The sequence below is a fragment of the Oncorhynchus mykiss genome, chromosome 4, assembly GCF_057628025.1.
Source record: "Oncorhynchus mykiss isolate SJ-2025 chromosome 4, ASM5762802v1, whole genome shotgun sequence".
In the NCBI taxonomy this organism is placed as follows: Eukaryota; Metazoa; Chordata; class Actinopteri; order Salmoniformes; family Salmonidae; genus Oncorhynchus; species Oncorhynchus mykiss.
In genome coordinates, this window is record NC_143025.1 from 80,954,198 (window position 1) to 80,972,757 (window position 18,560).

Here is an 18,560-nt window from a genome sequence, read left to right on the forward strand (position 1 = left end):
TGGATTCCTCCCCTTCCCCAGATATATCCCTAGTCACAATTCTATCTCGGAGATCTATGGACTATAGTTTCTGCTATGAAATACACTCATTTGTGGGACCTTATGGTGTGTTTCTCTCTAAATCATGTCCAAACAATTGAAGAAAAAAGGATGATGAAAGGATATTGGATGCACCTGAGCTCAATTTGGAGTCATAGCAAAGCAGTTTGACTACTTATATAAAGTGTTTTCTGTATTTATTTTTTTCAATATATTTGCAAACATTTCTAAAAACATGTTGTTTTCACTTTGTCATTACAGGGTAGTGTGTGTAGATGGGTGCATTCAGGCTGTAACAACAAAATGTGGAATAAGTCAAGGGGTCTGGATACTTTCTGAAGGCACTGTAAGTCAACCGGTCAATACTCCATTTGCCATCTTTAGTCCCTCACATATTCCTGGGAATGTAATCCACAGAAAATATGGAAATAAAAAACTAAATGCACCTATCTGCACGAGAGCCATCATACTACAATTCAAAAACAGAGCACCACTTTTGCTGCTAGAGGGTGGTGTTGCATCATGGTGCTTATTCCCAGTACAATCCAGTCCTTCCGTGAATAGGGCAGGCTATACTAGAGTATACCACTAGGTTTGCTTCTCTCCACCATCCATACCTTAATCCAATCATGGTCTCAAATTGTAAAGATTCCTGAGAACATGATTAGACGAATCAGTCGTGTTAGTGCCAGGCTGGAACAAAAGCCTGTACCCTCGGTTTCCTCTCTGGGACGAGAGTTGGAGAGCCCTGCAGTCATCCCAGCGAGGCCTGGTAAAGAGGCAGAGGAGGACGTGGAACACAATGGGGTTTCTGCCTTGCTTGGCTGGCCGGTTATCAGTTAGATGGTGGATATTCACTAGCGTTTCCTGTCTCAGTCTCATGTGTCGCACAGAGAAATGAAGAGTCAACAAGTCCAGGCCCAGTCTAAACAAGCACAAGCTAAAAATTCAGAGAAGGAGAGGGGGGAGTGGGTATCACCATAGTAACAACAATGTGCTGACTAGCTGTATTATTAGTGTACTATTAATCACCTTTAGGGTGCCTAGTTTCACGTTTCAACGTTTGTCACGTGAACCGGATACAGCAGGTGGAAAACAGTACAGTGAAATGCTTACTTGCAAGCTCTTTCCCAACAATGCAGAATAAAAGTGTTAAAATAGATTCTTATCTAATGAGAATCCAATGAAGTTACATTCAGGTCAGTGGCTGTACCATTACTCCAATGTGCAGGGATACCGGAGTGGAGGTGGAAGGTGTACATGGAAACAGGGGTAAAAAGTGTCTGGTAGTACGATAAATACCCATGGTAATTGGCCTCAATATGACCTGAAATGGTCTGCATAGAAGGCCTAACGTCAGGAACACTGACTACAAACAAACATGTTCCTATTAAAATTCCTTTGAAAAATCATGGAATATGACATGTTTAAACACACACTCTCCCTCCCCCTTTTGACCTGCCTCTGCAGTGAACTGACAGTAATAATGAATGACGACTCCTTGGCGGTCGGGATGTGTCTGTGGAAGTCTTCAGAAGACCTTCCCAGCGTAACCCTAAGAAGCCTCTGACAGAATGGTACATATGTAGAGCAGGGGGATTCAGAACGGCTTGATTCCACTTTCATAACTATTTACCTGCATGTTTTAACCTGAAAACCAATGATTGAATTTCTCTCGGATTCCTGTCTTGGACTGGGTCAACCTGCAAACACAATGCCTCCATAAAGAGCTCTTATTTCACCAGCTTTATGAAAAGAGCCATTGTGTAACATCATAACCCATATTTTAAAGTTAAGTCTTTTAGAAAGACAAATGAATACTGCTGTCTAAATGTAAAGTCTAAATGGCTGTTTTACTTCATCTCTCTGCTGTGACAGAGTTGTATTCCTCAGTAAAGAGGTGCTGAATACGTTCCACAATACTTTCCTGTTGTGGAAACGGAGAGATATGCGTCACGCCTTGTGCTTTGTAATTAAACTCGCTCAGTGCAATTAAAGTCCAAACGAGCAGCATGCTAAAACTGCTTTTCTCGCTGCGTTAAGATTTGAAACAGCCTCCGTTGGGGAAAAGAGTGAGTCCAGAGAAAACAACACAAACCACAACATATTCTGCTCTGGGTTGAAACCAGGAAGTCATTTTGGTGCACATATTTCATAACGGTCTTAAGTTACTAACTAAACCCTGACGGGTGGTTGCCCAGACCAACAGTCCTACTTCTATGTTCTGTTATAAAGCTGAGGATGTGCAACAGTAAACTTGTGCAATAAGAAGGTACATTTATATTCTACTGTTGCAAAACTGCTCTACTGAATCTGACCCTGGCCTTAAACATGATATGGACTTGGGTTTGTGGATTTTACTGCAGGAGTAAAGCTTCACCTGGGTCTGATCAACCACCTCATAAACATGTTTCGGTCTTCATTACCCTAAAGCTGTGACAACATGGCAACAGACTCAAAGAGAAAGTCCTGTATTTTAAATAACAAATCGAGGCTAATCTTAGACTAGCAGTAAGTACCATGTTATCATGATAACCACAGTGGCATTGTTACAGGGTTGTTACGCATCACTGAATGAGTAAAGTGCGGTGGTGTGGTTAGGGCCAGGTTTCACCAAGCCTCAGAGTAGCAGTGCTAATCTAGGATACCATGACATCTTTCTGATCTAAAAGGCAAACCGGATCCTTGATCTGCATACCTACTACTCTGACACTATGAATCCAGGCACGTCTAAACAACGTGATGAAGAAATGTGTTACTGTACCGTTTCTGGAGGAGGACTTTGCTTCCCTTCTAGAGCATCCACTTCTTCTTGGTTTCTGAAAAACAATCCAGAACACTTCTGTCACCATCTCAATGTCTTGCACAGAGTTCTGAACATCCAAAAGTAAGCACTGTCAATGAGCGTTAGATCAACAGTGAAGGGTACGTATGACCATATTGTTCTCGTTGTGCCTCTGACTGTGTGTGTACGTCTGTGTCCCAACAACGAACAGTACTAGGATTCCGTTTATCAACTTTCTCCTGGGTTGAACACGTACCTAAATTATTCAGGAGTGAAAGTCAAGCCATTCTAAAACAACAAAGCGGCAGGCGGAGGCACGATAATTAACAACGCATCTCTCGGCTGTCCCATGTTAACTGGGCTATTAAATATCCAGCAGTGACATCTTCCTGGTCCTAGCCTACTGAAAACCCAGACCGCAGGGCAAGAGCACACGTGCCCACACACACACACCATGAGGCCTATCACGACTACAGGGACTGCCACAGAGCAATGACTCAAATATGTAGAGCAACAATGTCACTCTGTATTTGTCCCACATACTGCAGGCCTGTATGGTTTACTGTAAAAAGAGGCATGGCATAGGCTTACTGTAAAAAGACACTTCAAAACAAAAGGTCCTGTGTTGCGTAGGGCAGTGATGATACCAGTATCGCAATATTTTTTCCATGGCAAAAAGGAAAAACACGAAGCAGACACTATTGTACTTTAAAAACCTTCTGTATGTAAAATAGTGTGCTATAGATTGGAAAATAAGTCCAACGTGACTCTGGATGACAACATGATGTTTGCTTTCCACATCAGGGCTGTTTTCCTGAATAAGTTAAAGCCACTGTGTGTTGTGTTTTTGTTTCCTTGCCACGATACTAACGGGCATCGTGATACTGCTATTGTCCCAGGCCTAGTGTTATGACCGTGTTGGGCATCTAGACTAGTAACACACAGCAGTAATGTGCCAGGAAAGATCAACATTCTGAAATCCATGACTGTTTGTCTTGTTCACCATCAGATCTGACAAATGTAATAGAGGATTTTTTATGGAAATCAGGCTAGACAAAAAGACAGATGTGCAGGAGTAGCTAAATGTGGAAGTACAAAATGTTTTTTTTTTTTTTTTTAATCCCCAATACCCACAAAGGCCATTTACATGTTATGTAGCTGACATTTGTCAAAAATCCTCAAAAGCAGTCAAACACAAGCAACCATTTTCTCCCACCACTGTGTGCCAATGTGTAGGCAGGGAAATTAAGTCATCAGAAAAGAGGAGGTGCAAATCAACTGGACAACCCTGAAGATTGTCCACACAGCCCAGCCAAGGAGAGACGTGCTGACCTGCTTTCACTGAGATGACTTGCATTGTTCACTCAAGTGCGTGCACGCACGCGCACACACACACCTCGGTCTACTGGGTTTCCCTTAGACCAGGTCCTGTCCTAAGGCGGCCCCAGATTATAGCTCTGCTTTAGGGCCTCTGGTCCTAATGACAGCCCCGTAGCCTCCAATGCTCTGGTGGGTCACAATACACCTTTATCACTCTGGAGTGGACAGAAAGAGACATATCTGCTCCTTCTACATCGATTCCCATCTGTCACAGAAAATATTCCTCACTCCTTCCACCAAACCTGCCTGGCTGTGGAGCGAGGGAAGAGAGGATGAATGGAGGGATGGATGGGGAGGGCTGGTCTGGTCCCATGGGGATTGTTGCAGTGGTGGAGCTGAGCAGCACTCCTTATATGGTCATTAGTGGAGCGCAGGAGGATCCCCATGGTTCAACATGACTGGTCTTTTATTCACACACACAACACTAGTGTTGCACAGTATACCAAAACTTCAGAAAAACAGTTTGGTACTAGTATTTTTGTTCCTTACGGTACTTCTGTCAAATGTCTCACGGATCAACTCTGTCTATTAGCGTAGCCGATGTGTCTCTTATAGCATGTATGAAACCAGAAAGAAAATAAGCCCATTTCAAAGCTAATTGCCAGCAAAACGTTACTCATTCACTTTAAAAACACACACTTTTTTAAAAATCGGTCTCTCTCACATCACTCCCAAAGGTTATTTAAGCAATAATGCCCGAGGTGTGGTGGTATACAGCCAATATACCACGGCTACGGGTTGTTCTTAGGCACGACGCAACGCCCTTAGCTGTGGTATATTGGCCATACAGTATACCAAACCCTGAGGGTCCGTATTGCTATTATAAACTGGTTACCAACGTAATTAGACCAGTAAAAAATGTTTTGTCATACCTGTGGTATACGGTCTGATATACCACAGCTGTCCACCAATCAGCATTCAGGGCTCGAACCGTGCGCAACTATGAGGCAAAACAGATGGGGCTGGCTTAGATTGTTGACAACATGTAAATTATTTGTCTTCAATATTTATTGAAAACAAATGCATTTGCAAAATGAGCACTTGTCTCAAATACATCGTTACAGATGCTGGTTAGCTAGCTAGCAAATGTTTTGCAATATTAGCATAGATATGAAAAGAGTCAAAACAGGACATGGTATCAAGAACATGATGAAACAAAGTGAAACGAGTCACTTACGATTCCCCACATGGCAGTTTGTCATTCTTGTAGCAATCTGGCCATCACAACATGCTGACTTCTGCCCCATGGAAGCGTGCACATCGTTTTAGTGACGTTGTCAGCTAACCCATCCATTGCCTCAGCAAACGGACTGCCTCCTGAATGAAGCCATCACTGGTTAAAGAGACCGCGCACACTTGTATAAAATACGCTTCCTTTACGCAAAGGTTGTTGATCAGTTTATCTGGATCATGTGCCATATTCATTTGCCCCCCTAAATAAATCAATATATCAGTCAATATATTTTGTTTGTTTTTTCTTCCCGTCAACAGTTCCATCGCATCTTAAACTTCTTACCGGGCAGGCACTAGGACCTGGGGGGTGCTGCTGCAGAGGCTGCTGCACGCGCTAGTGACAGTTAGGTCTACTTATAGCTAACATTTTGGTTAACGTTAGCTTCTGCTGTGGCAGACTGCTAGCTAACAGTATACTGACAGGAAAATGCTCTGACAGGACGGATTCATGCAGATAAGCTACGATGTGAATTTGTGGTAAGTTAGAACAGAGGAGGTAGACCAAACCAGATCCAGAGAGGTCGGTAGACCAAACCAGATCCAGAGAGGTCGGTAGACCAAACCAGATCCAGAGAGGTCGGTAGACCAAACCAGATCCAGAGAGGTCGGTAGACCAAACCAGATCCAGAGAGGTCGGTCGACCAAACCAGATCCAGAGAGGTCGGTCGACCAAACCAGATCCAGAGAGGTCGGTCGACCAAACCAGATCCAGAGAGGTCGGTCGACCAAACCAGATCCAGAGAGGTCGGTCGACCAAACCAGATCCAGAGAGGTCGGTCGACCAAACCAGATCCAGAGAGGTCGGTCGACCAAACCAGATCCAGAGAGGTCGGTCGACCAAACCAGATCCAGAGAGGTCGGTCGACCAAACCAGATCCAGAGAGGTCGGTCGACCAAACCAGATCCAGAGAGGTCGGTCGACCAAACCAGATCCAGAGAGGTCGGTCGACCAAACCAGATCCAGAGAGGTCGGTCGACCAAACCAGATCCAGAGAGGTCGGTCGACCAAACCAGATCCAGAGAGGGAGGTAGACCAAACCAGATCCAGAGAGGGAGGTAGACCAAACCAGATCCAGAGAGGGAGGTAGACCAAACCAGATCCAGAGAGGGAGGTAGACCAAACCAGATCCAGAGAGGGAGGTAGACCAAACCAGATCCAGAGAGGGAGGTAGACCAAACCAGATCCAGAGAGGGAGGTAGACCAAACCAGATCCAGAGAGGGAGGTAGACCAAACCAGATCCAGAGAGGGAGGTAGACCAAACCAGATCCAGAGAGGGAGGTAGACCAAACCAGATCCAGAGAGGGAGGTAGACCAAACCAGATCCAGAGAGGGAGGTAGACCAAACCAGATCCAGAGAGGGAGGTAGACCAAACCAGATCCAGAGAGGGAGGTAGACCAAACCAGATCCAGAGAGGGAGGTAGACCAAACCAGATCCAGAGAGGGAGGTAGACCAAACCAGATCCAGAGAGGGAGGTAGACCAAACCAGATCCAGAGAGGGAGGTAGACCAAACCAGATCCAGAGAGGGAGGTAGACCAAACCAGATCCAGAGAGGGAGGTAGACCAAACCAGATCCAGAGAGGGAGGTAGACCAAACCAGATCCAGAGAGGGAGGTAGACCAAACCAGATCCAGAGAGGGAGGTAGACCAAACCAGATCCAGAGAGGGAGGTAGACCAAACCAGATCCAGAGAGGGAGGTAGACCAAACCAGATCCAGAGAGGGAGGTAGACCAAACCAGATCCAGAGAGGGAGGTAGACCAAACCAGATCCAGAGAGGGAGGTAGACCAAACCAGATCCAGAGAGAGAGGTAGACCAAACCAGATCCAGAGAGGGAGGTAGACCAAACCAGATCCAGAGAGGGAGGTAGACCAAACCAGATCCAGAGAGGGAGGTAGACCAAACCAGATCCAGAGAGGGAGGTAGACCAAACCAGATCCAGAGAGGGAGGTAGACCAAACCAGATCCAGAGAGGGAGGTAGACCAAACCAGATCCAGAGAGGGAGGTAGACCAAACCAGATCCAGAGAGGGAGGTAGACCAAACCAGATCCAGAGAGGGAGGTAGACCAAACCAGATCCAGAGTGGGAGGTAGACCAAACCAGATCCAGAGTGGGAGGTAGACCAAACCAGATCCAGAGAGGGAGGTAGACCAAACCAGATCCAGAGAGGGAGGTAGACCAAACCAGATCCAGAGAGGGAGGTAGACCAAACCAGATCCAGAGAGGGAGGTAGACCAAACCAGATCCAGAGAGGGAGGTAGACCAAACCAGATCCAGAGAGGGAGGTAGACCAAACCAGATCCAGAGAGGGAGGTAGACCAAACCAGATCCAGAGAGGGAGGTAGACCAAACCAGATCCAGAGAGGGAGGTAGACCAAACCAGATCCAGAGAGGTCGGTAGACCAAACCAGATCCAGAGAGGTCGGTAGACCAAACCAGATCCAGAGAGGGAGGTAGACCAAACCAGATCCAGAGAGGTCGGTAGACCAAACCAGATCCAGAGAGAGAGGTAGACCAAACCAGATCCAGAGAGGGAGGTAGACCAAACCAGATCCAGAGAGGGAGGTAGACCAAACCAGATCCAGAGAGGGAGGTAGACCAAACCAGATCCAGAGAGGGAGGTAGACCAAACCAGATCCAGAGAGGGAGGTAGACCAAACCAGATCCAGAGAGGGAGGTAGACCAAACCAGATCCAGAGAGGGAGGTAGACCAAACCAGATCCAGAGAGGGAGGTAGACCAAACCAGATCCAGAGAGGGAGGTAGACCAAACCAGATCCAGAGAGGGAGGTAGACCAAACCAGATCCAGAGAGGGAGGTAGACCAAACCAGATCCAGAGAGGGAGGTAGACCAAACCAGATCCAGAGAGGGAGGTAGACCAAACCAGATCCAGAGAGGGAGGTAGACCAAACCAGATCCAGAGAGGGAGGTAGACCAAACCAGATCCAGAGAGGGAGGTAGACCAAACCAGATCCAGAGAGAGAGGTAGACCAAACCAGATCCAGAGAGGGAGGTAGACCAAACCAGATCCAGAGAGGGAGGTAGACCAAACCAGATCCAGAGAGGGAGGTAGACCAAACCAGATCCAGAGAGGGAGGTAGACCAAACCAGATCCAGAGAGGGAGGTAGACCAAACCAGATCCAGAGAGGGAGGTAGACCAAACCAGATCCAGAGAGGGAGGTAGACCAAACCAGATCCAGAGAGGGAGGTAGACCAAACCAGATCCAGAGAGGGATGTAGACCAAACCAGATCCAGAGAGGGAGGTAGACCAAACCAGATCCAGAGTGGGAGGTAGACCAAACCAGATCCAGAGTGGGAGGTAGACCAAACCAGATCCAGAGAGGGAGGTAGACCAAACCAGATCCAGAGAGGGAGGTAGACCAAACCAGATCCAGAGAGGGAGGTAGACCAAACCAGATCCAGAGAGGGAGGTAGACCAAACCAGATCCAGAGAGGGAGGTAGACCAAACCAGATCCAGAGAGGGAGGTAGACCAAACCAGATCCAGAGAGGGAGGTAGACCAAACCAGATCCAGAGAGGGAGGTAGACCAAACCAGATCCAGAGAGGGAGGTAGACCAAACCAGATCCAGAGAGGGAGGTAGACCAAACCAGATCCAGAGAGGGAGGTAGACCAAACCAGATCCAGAGAGGGAGGTAGACCAAACCAGATCCAGAGAGGGAGGTAGACCAAACCAGATCCAGAGAGAGAGGTAGACCAAACCAGATCCAGAGAGGGAGGTAGACCAAACCAGATCCAGAGAGGGAGGTAGACCAAACCAGATCCAGAGAGGGAGGTAGACCAAACCAGATCCAGAGAGGGAGGTAGACCAAACCAGATCCAGAGAGGGAGGTAGACCAAACCAGATCCAGAGAGAGAAACTAATCAAGCCGCTGCAGCAACTCCTTCCAGAAATGAGAGCGATTTAGATGACAGACACTGGGCACCCAAACAAGTGAAGCTGAATAGCTACCCACACCGAAAAGGGCATTTCAGCACTGCTGGTTTGAGAAATACAACATTGGGTAGAGGACTCAGCTTTCTGCTTTCCATGTGGAGTTTTTGGCAAAAACATTACATTTGATTTTTTTGTCAGTAATTGCTGCAAAAATTGGGGGGGGGGGGGGGGAGTGTTGCTTATCTTCAGTTAACATGAAATGGCATAAACACACAGAGACAGTGTTGTGGCATGGCAAAGCTAACCGGCAACTAGCAGTCATGGGAATATTGCTCAGATTTTAACATGCTAGTGATATTGCAGAGAGAAGGGAGTATCTGAGGAGAATTGTTGCGGTCACCTCAATGTTAGGAAGACAGGGACTCTTTACGTGTCAATGATGAATCTAGTGAAAGCACAAATAGAGGGAACTTTCTTGAATGTATGGAGCTTTTGAAGGAGTTTGACCCTTTCCTGCAAAGGTACAATACTCCATCAAATGGGACATCTCTCTCTCCAGAATCTCAGAATGACATGATCGAATGCTGTGCTCAAGAGATTATGGACACCATGGTCTCAGATGTCAAAATCTGGAATGTATTCCATTATGGCAGATGAGGTCAGGGATGGGCAGTCTGAACAGTTTGTGTTAGGTATGTAACAGAGGGCACAGTCAAGGAGCGTTTACTAGTACTTGCAGAAATTAAGTCATTTGATGCCCAATCGATAGCAAATGAGTTGCAACAGCAGCTCCAAATGAGAGAGGTAGCAGGCCTAAAGTGCGTTGCACAGACCCATGATGGGGGTAGCAGGCCTAAAGTGTGTTGCACAGACCCATGATGGGGGTAGCAGGCCTAAAGTGCGTTGCACAGACCCATGATGGGGGTAGCAGGCCTAAAGTGTGTTGCACAGACCCATGATGGGGGTAGCAGGCCTAAAGTGCGTTGCACAGACCCATGATGGGGGTAGCAGGCCTAAAGTGCGTTGCACAGACCTATGATGGGGGTAGCAGGCCTAAAGTGCGTTGCACAGACCCATGATGGGGGTAGCAGGCCTAAAGTGCGTTGCACAGACCTATGATGGGGGTAGCAGGCCTAAAGTGCGTTGCACAGACCCATGATGGGGGTAGCAGGCCTAAAGTGCGTTGCACAGACCCATGATGGGGGTAGCAGGCCTAAAGTGCGTTGCACAGACCCATGATGGGGGTAGCAGGCCTAAAGTGTGTTGCACAGACCCATGATGGGGGTAGCAGGCCTAAAGTGCGTTGCACAGACCCATGATGGGGGTAGCAGGCCTAAAGTGCGTTGCACAGACCTATGATGGGGGTAGCAGGCCTAAAGTGCGTTGCACAGACCCATGATGGGGGTAGCAGGCCTAAAGTGCGTTGCACAGACCTATGATGGGGGTAGCAGGCCTAAAGTGCGTTGCACAGACCCATGATGGGGGTAGCAGGCCTAAAGTGCGTTGCACAGACCCATGATGGGGGTAGCAGGCCTAAAGTGCGTTGCACAGACCCATGATGGGGGTAGCAGGCCTAAAGTGCGTTGCACAGACCCATGATGGGGGTAGCAGGCCTAAAGTGCGTTGCACAGACCCATGATGGGGGTAGCAGGCCTAAAGTGCGTTGCACAGACCCATGATGGGGGTAGCAGGCCTAAAGTGCGTTGCACAGACCCATGATGGGGGTAGCAGGCCTAAAGTGCGTTGCACAGACCCATGATGGGGGTAGCAGGCCTAAAGTGCGTTGCACAGACCCATGATGGGGGTAGCAGGCCTAAAGTGCGTTGCACAGACCCATGATGGGGGTAGCAGGCCTAAAGAGCGTTGCACTATGATGGTGCAACTGTCATGAGTGGGTCCAAAGGAGGTGTACAAGCACATTTCAGAGTGCTGAATCTGGAGGCTATTTATGTACATTGCTTTGCTCATGAGCTTCATTTGGTGTTGTGTCATACTTACAGGGCTATTCCAGAGGCTGCTGAGTTTCAGTTTCTTAGAGAATGTGCATTTGTATTTCAGTACAGCCCAAGTTAACCACCACAAGTTCAAAGAAGCTCAGTCCAAACTTAGAATAGCATCAGCTGAACTTGTACAGCTTTCAAACACTCGCTGGGCATGCCAGCTGCGATCTAGGAATGCAGTCCTGGACACTAACTGTTATTGTTGATTGTCTATCTGCCATTGGATCCCCCATGGCTGTCGGTCTGAGAGCAAAGCTTCATCAGTTCTCCACCATGTATTTGCTACTGATGTTTCAGTCCCTCCTTTCTGTAACTGAGGGACGACAAGTTCCTCCAGAAAGAGACTGTAGACCTGTCAGAAGCTTGTTTCAGCAAACAAGCTGTATGTGACACACTGATAGGCTAACGCACAGATGCATTTGCCACAGAACTTTATGACTGAACCAAATCACTGAAGTTCACAATATTCCAGAGGCAGATGCAGCAAGAAAGAGCAAACAAAGGAAACATGGGAGATTGTGGTGGAGACCTCCTTGGGTTTAGGCACAGAATTGTAATGTTCCCAAACAATGAAAACAGAGTTGTTGCTCCCCTGCTTGGGCAGGATGGTTTGTGAGCTTGACCAGCGATTCGACTGTAGATGCAGGTCTGCTCGAAAACATACAGGCATGCAGCCCCAACTCAAAAAACTCCCTAGAAACATCATGCTTAACTGAGTTTGCCAAGCACTATGGTATTTATGTTAAAACAGAAGAGATGTTTGTGGCCAGAAAAGAGAGGCTGGATGTCTCTCCCAAAGATATGCTTGCTGTGCATAACCTCCTGGATGATGATGTGTTTCCTTCTCTGAAGGAAATCATTCAGGTTGTCCTCACAATTCCTGTGATCAGGTGCTCCTGTGAAAGGTCCTTTAGTGCACTGTGCCGGCCGCACTCCTAGTTGCATAAGACAAATGGGTCAGAAAAGGCTTGCAAGTCTTGCAGCCATGTCCATTGAGGGTGAAGTGCTTGGACCACTAAGCCACAATAGTATTATTGATATTAAAAATAGGAGGTATACTTTGATGCGTCCACCCACAAAATAAGCATCAAAAGAGAGAAGCAGGAGGAGCATTTCTGTAACATTTGTTTGTGATCTTACTCCTAATTCTTCTTCAGTTTTTTACATTTTATTTAGCTCATTAGTTGAATTTAGTTTTGCCCCATTGTGGATGATACTGTTTAAGATGTTCTATGCATCTGAATTATTGGGTTAATTTTGAGCAACAATTAACAAAAAGGTGAAATTTAAATAAAGACTTTAGCGAATGGTATAATTCTCTCCCTCTAAAAGTATTTTGGCTCGATAGTACAGCCATTTTTGTGCATTTTGTTGGATGGATGGGGACAGAGGGGACTTTACTTTCTTTATTTGGATAGAATTTAAGTAAGTCATATTAGATTAGTGCCTAACAAATTATGAGACAGGTACACTTTTAAAAATAACCTTATTTTGATCGATTTTACACCTGTTGTGACTAAAAATACATGATGAAAATACATTTTGGGTGCTTTCATATCCTGGGGTAGTATGTCCAACCCCCCCTAAAAGAGGCTTAGCCCCCCTATCCATGAATCTCTAGTGACGTCGCTGAGTGGTATTTTTTAAAAACTAAACCTGGTATCATGATACACACAAGGATCCCCATGGTTTAACACAAGTGGTCTTCTCCAAGCTACACACCCCTCTACTCACCGCACGTGATACACACTTCCCTGACCAAACAGCCTCTTCCTCTCTCTCACTCTTTCTGGAATGATAATGGAGAGATTCAGTCTGCGTTTCCGCTGACAGACACAGAAGGTACTGGAATCGGCAAGAGACATTGGCGGCATCCTATTTCCTTTTTAGTGCACTACATTTGACCAGGTCCATAGAGCCCTGGAGAAAAAAAAAATACTGCACTAAATAGGGAGACATTTGGGACACATGCAGAGTTCTAGAAAATAAACATGTTTTTCCAGCAGAGTGGAATTTTCCAGCCCAGTGACCCTAATACAGTAATAACACAAGCACCAGTGTTGCACCTCGTCAGAAGAGATAGGATAGTGTCTCTCTCCATCAGAGGGTCTGAAAGGCTATGGTCATTCAATGGAGGCCGAATCATGGCCAGTGATGTGGTGTTGCTCATAGCATTATGAAGTGGTGTCTACAGGAAAAGCCTGCTTACTGCGTAGACATACAGACTAGTGCTGTGCAGGGTGTAGGCTAAGGCTTCTATCTAGATACATGTGATGGAGTGTCATCGTGCAGAAAGACTTCCAGCGTGTATGTATGGGAGTTTGGTGATAATGCGATGCTGATTGATCAGTCAGTCTGGAGCTGTGGTAGTGTCACGGTGAAGAATGGGTGTTGCCCTTGACCTCTAACTTTCAGATCTCCTATCCTGTCAGGAATTAGGGACAATGTGATCCATCTAGTCTCCTCAGTCCTTCTGAACACACCACTTGCTAACCGCCTGCAGCCTCCTGCTGTCTGGCCAGTAAACTGTTGCCATGGATACCACGGGTTGTTGGGCAGTGGGGGAAGCACATGCAGATGGTACTTCTGTAGTGGAACCCCTCAGGGCTTCCTCACTGCCACAGTGACTGTTAGCAAAAAGGGAAGGTTCATTGGTGTTAAGTGAATTGTCACTTATGGCCAGGATTCCTGCTAACAGTATTTTCAACGACTGCTGTGAAATTCTGTAGAGACCAAAGAGTCGGTGGCATCCTGTAAGACAAGTCACCCGCTTCTGTGAGAGATGACATTCACAGAACAATGGATTCCTATCCAACATTTACATAAGAAAACACCCAAGATCACACTACTCATTGAAATGGAAGCAGGACATTCAGTCAGATATTCTACTCAATTCTGATTCTACTGTAGGCGTTCTAAGCCAGCCAGACAGAACCCCTCTTATCTTGCTTCTAATTCAGACCAGGGGGAACTTCATTTCAGTCATCCCAGAAGCAGAAGAGACAATTGAGGAACATATTTCTCTGTCACTTTCAGTGAGGATCTAGAGTGAATGTGAGACAGAGAGAGAAAACATCTGTGTCATCTAGGTCTAGTAAGTACTTAAAAGGCTCTGTCAGAGTCAAGAAGACTATTTCTTGACATGGCAGGACTTTATTATCATAGTCATCGCAAATGTGAAAATGCACGTTAAATATTGGCCATACTAATGACCTGAATGAATAGCATATCAGCCAGGCAGTCTGTTGTTGACGATCTAACTGATTTGACCTGGGAATCCAATTCATTAGGAGAAAGAGACAGATTCTCAGAGTGGAGGAAAGCCACATGTGATGCTACCGCCCCGCTGCCTCAGGATTCCTAGATGTATGTATGTGTGTGTGGGGGGGGGGGGGGGGGGGGGGGCAAAGTGTTTCCCCTGTGGTGTAGTGAAAGAGCGAGACGACATCTGCCATAGCGTCGCGTGATCAGCTCTCAGCCAGGCCATCTAGCAAATCTCAAAACTGCATTGAAACAGCATGGAAGTCTAGCCCGCCTCATCCTCAGTCCACTGAAACAGTAGATTAGATTTAGTGTGAAAGCACACAATTGTTCATCAGGAACCTTATTTATTTTTTACCAGACACATTGACAGAGAACATATTCTGAGCCATTCGCAGGCTGGGGATTAGTAGGTGTTCAGGGTCAATTCAATTTCAATTGAGTTGTCCAGATTAGAAAAATATTGTATTTATTCATGATTTGGGGAGGGGAACCTGCCTACCCAATCACCATGGTTGCCTTGCTTCTGACCGACTGACCAACTGCCACATAGCCTAGGCCTCCTCTGTAGGCCACTCAGCTACTCACACTCCACTAGCACTTAAATGTTAGGCTGGATAGCCTAGGCCTCCTCTGTAGGCCACTCAGCTACTCACACTCCACTAGCACTTAAAATGTTAGGCTGGATAGCCTAGGCCTCCTCTGTAGGCCACTCAGCTACTCACACTCCACTAGCACTTAAATGTTAGGCTGGTGCTAAACGTATACACCTTTACTGACTGTAGCCCCCACATGTGGTTCTGTAGTCCGTGAGAGATATCTGATAAACTGACTAGAAGTTAAAGGGTCATGGCATTGGCATCAAAGGAAACATTAGAATTTTAGACTTCGCCCCCCCCTCCCTTTGTTTACCAAACAGTGCAGGCCTTAAAGTTGAAGCACACCGTGAAGGGCATTCACTTACAGCTCTAGAATCTACATTAGACATTATAGTACTTTAGCAGGACTTACAGCAGTGATTATTTACATGTTCATACTGGTCCCCCGTGTGAATTGAACCCACAACCCTGGCGTTGGAAAACGCCATGCTTTACCAACTGAGCCACAAGGGACCTAGTTATTTAGCCGATGTCATTGAATCACATACAATTTATCATTCAATTGATCTCTACAATATTACAACCTTAAACTGCTTGTACTTAACAGTGTTGATTAAATAAGAACGTTAGTTTGTTGTGACGGTTCCTAGTTTAGACTGCGCAGTGATTGGTTGCATCTCTCCCATATTTCAGCGTTGGGAAGGTGGTAACATTAGGAGGCATTTCTGTGCTTTGGACCAATCAAAATCAACTTGCTCTCGCTATTTTCATCTCCAGATCTGTGGCTTTCTATTCCCCTAGCCCTGGTCAATCAATGTTGAGAGGGGCAGTTTCTATGGCAACTTAAAAAAGGGGAAGACTCAGAAACAGTGAAAACTGGAACAGATGTTTATTGTGGAGGGTAGCTACAGTTGAAATCGGAAGTTTACATACACTTAGGTTGGAGTCATTAAAACTCGTTTTTCAACCACTCCACAAATTTCTTGTTAACAAACTATAGTTTTGGCAAGTCAGTTAGGACATCTACTTTGTGCATGACACAAGTAATTTTTCCAACAATTGTTTACAGACAGATTATTTAACTTATAATTTACTGTATCACAATTCCAGTGGGTCAGAAGTTAACATACACCAAGTTGACTGTGCCTTTAAACAGCTTGGAAAATTCCAGAAAATGTCATGGCTTCAGAAGACATAACTTGAGTCAATTGGAGGAGTACCTGTGGATGTATTTCAAGGCCTACCTTCAAACTCAGTGCCTCTTTGCTTGACATCATGGGAAAATCAAAAGAAATCAGCCAAGACCTCAAACATTTTTTGCAGACCTCCACAAGTCTGGTTCATCCTTGGGAGCAATTTCCAAACGTCTGAAGGTACCACGTTCATCTGTACAAACAATAGCACACAAGTATAAACACCATGGGACCACGCAGCATTCATACCGCTCAGGAAGGTGACGCGTTCTGTCTCCTAGAGATAAACGTACTTTGGTGCCAAAAGTGCAAATCAATCCCAGAACAGCAGCAAAGGACCTTGTGAAGATGCTGGAGAAAATAGGTAAAAAATATCTATATCCACAGTAAAACGAGTCCTATAATCGACATAACCTGAAAGGCCGCTCAGCAAAGAAGAAGCCACTGCTCCAAAACCGCTATACAAAAGCCAAACCACAGTTTGCAACTGCACATGGGGACAAAGATCGTACTTTTTGGAGAAATGTCCTCTGGTCTGATGAAACAAAAATAGAACTGTTTGGCCATAATGACCATCGTTATGTTTGGAGGAAAAGGGGGAGGCTTGCAGGCCGAAGAACATCATCCCAACCGTGAAGCACGGGGTGGCAGCATCATGTTGTGGGGGTGCTTTGCTGCAGGAGGGACTGGTGCACTTCACAAAATAGATCATGAGAACGGAAGATTATGTGGATATATTGAAGCAACATCTCAAGACATCAGTCAAGATGTTAAAGCTGGATTGCAGATGGGTCTTCCAAATGGACAATGACCCCAAGCATACTTCCAAAGTTGTGACAAAATGGCTCAGAGACAACAAAGTCAAGGTATTGGAGTGGCCATCACAAATTCCTGACCTCAATCCTATAGAAGATTTGTGAAAAGAATGAATGACGTGGAAGGTGTGTTCCACGATGAGCTAGCGAGGTGGAAATGACCTTCCACAGAGATGCATTACTTTCCAGAGAAAGCATGGAGCCCCGAGCTGATTCTCCCTTTAATACCATGGCTATAATTTAACACATTTGCCAGTAGAAATGTGTTCAACATCCACTGAAGTAGCTGGCAAATTTACTAGATAGTAACAGTAGTTGCCTTGGTAACCAAACAGACTTGCTAGTTTAGCTAACCAAACCATTAGTCCAAGGTTGCTATTATGAAAAACTAATTCAACAATGTCAGTAATGTTTTCAATTCAACTTTCTTTCAAAAGCACCTCAAAAACATGTAAGAATAAACTATTGCCATTGAATTCTACCATGAGGATAAACCGTGCGTTATTAGGGAATCAGGTATTCAACAATACATTTTAGTCCGTTAGCTTTGAGAGAGCGAGATCTACATACACACCATTTCGATTTGTATTCAGCAGATTGAATTTAGAAAAAACCCTGTTAATCACACAAACCTGCAGCCACTAGCTAACTGTCAGTTGATGTTCAGAGTTATCGGCGGTTTGCCGACGGAGCAGAGACCGCTCTATTAGGCAGCAAACACTTTGACTATGGCTGTAATGACATTCTATTCACTCTAATCATGCTCAATTCTGAGTAAATCGTCTAACTTTTAAACTATGTAATGGTAGAGACAAAGGGCTTGGGCTAATTATTTTTCTCGTGCATTTCTCTATTGAATGAATCATGTTATGGATGAACACCCTACACAGAAAGACAGAAGATATTTTGCGTTTCAGTATGGACAGTCTTAAATGGATGAAAGAGGAAGTGGCGGTCAGGAGAGCAGTATTCAGATGACATAACTTGGTCAGTGTAATGTCCCTTGGCTGTATTCAATTGCTGTTATGAAACACTGTATATTCCCCCACTACTGAAGAAATGGAAGTAGCATCTAGCAAGACACACATAAACAACAATATCAAGTATTTTTCAGTTTTTCAAACCAAGGCTACAAAACCTGTTATAAAGGCCAAGGAAGAGCACATAAAATCAACACGAGTTAAAAATTAACTTCTGTTAGGAAGAGTTTCGTAGAAGGACTGACAAGAGCAACAACTACAGATCATTTTCAAACATCTTGTCTTTGGACAACCATCACGTACAGTGAGTAGATCTATGTTGGAGGGGAATTCATGACCCGAATCCCCAGTAAGTTAAATTCCACATTTGGCC

General features: G+C 45.6%; 1 protein-coding gene across 16 annotated transcripts in view; it reads right to left on the bottom strand.

Annotated features, from left to right (window-relative positions):
- LOC110522500 (CYFIP-related Rac1 interactor A) overlaps positions 1-18,560 on the bottom strand; it is a 55,941-nt gene that overhangs the window by 22,790 nt on the left and 14,591 nt on the right. For 11 of the 16 annotated variants that reach the window (XM_021600933.3, XM_021600930.3, XM_021600931.3 and 8 more), the window contains exon 2: positions 2,804-2,858. The gene's annotated coding sequence lies outside the window, so the exon portion shown is untranslated. Of the gene's footprint in view, positions 1-2,803; positions 2,859-5,076; positions 5,145-13,073; positions 13,260-18,560 lie in introns of all 16 variants that reach the window. The other 5 variants (XM_090233119.1, XM_090233118.1, XM_090233117.1 and 2 more) reach the window with 2 other exon arrangements.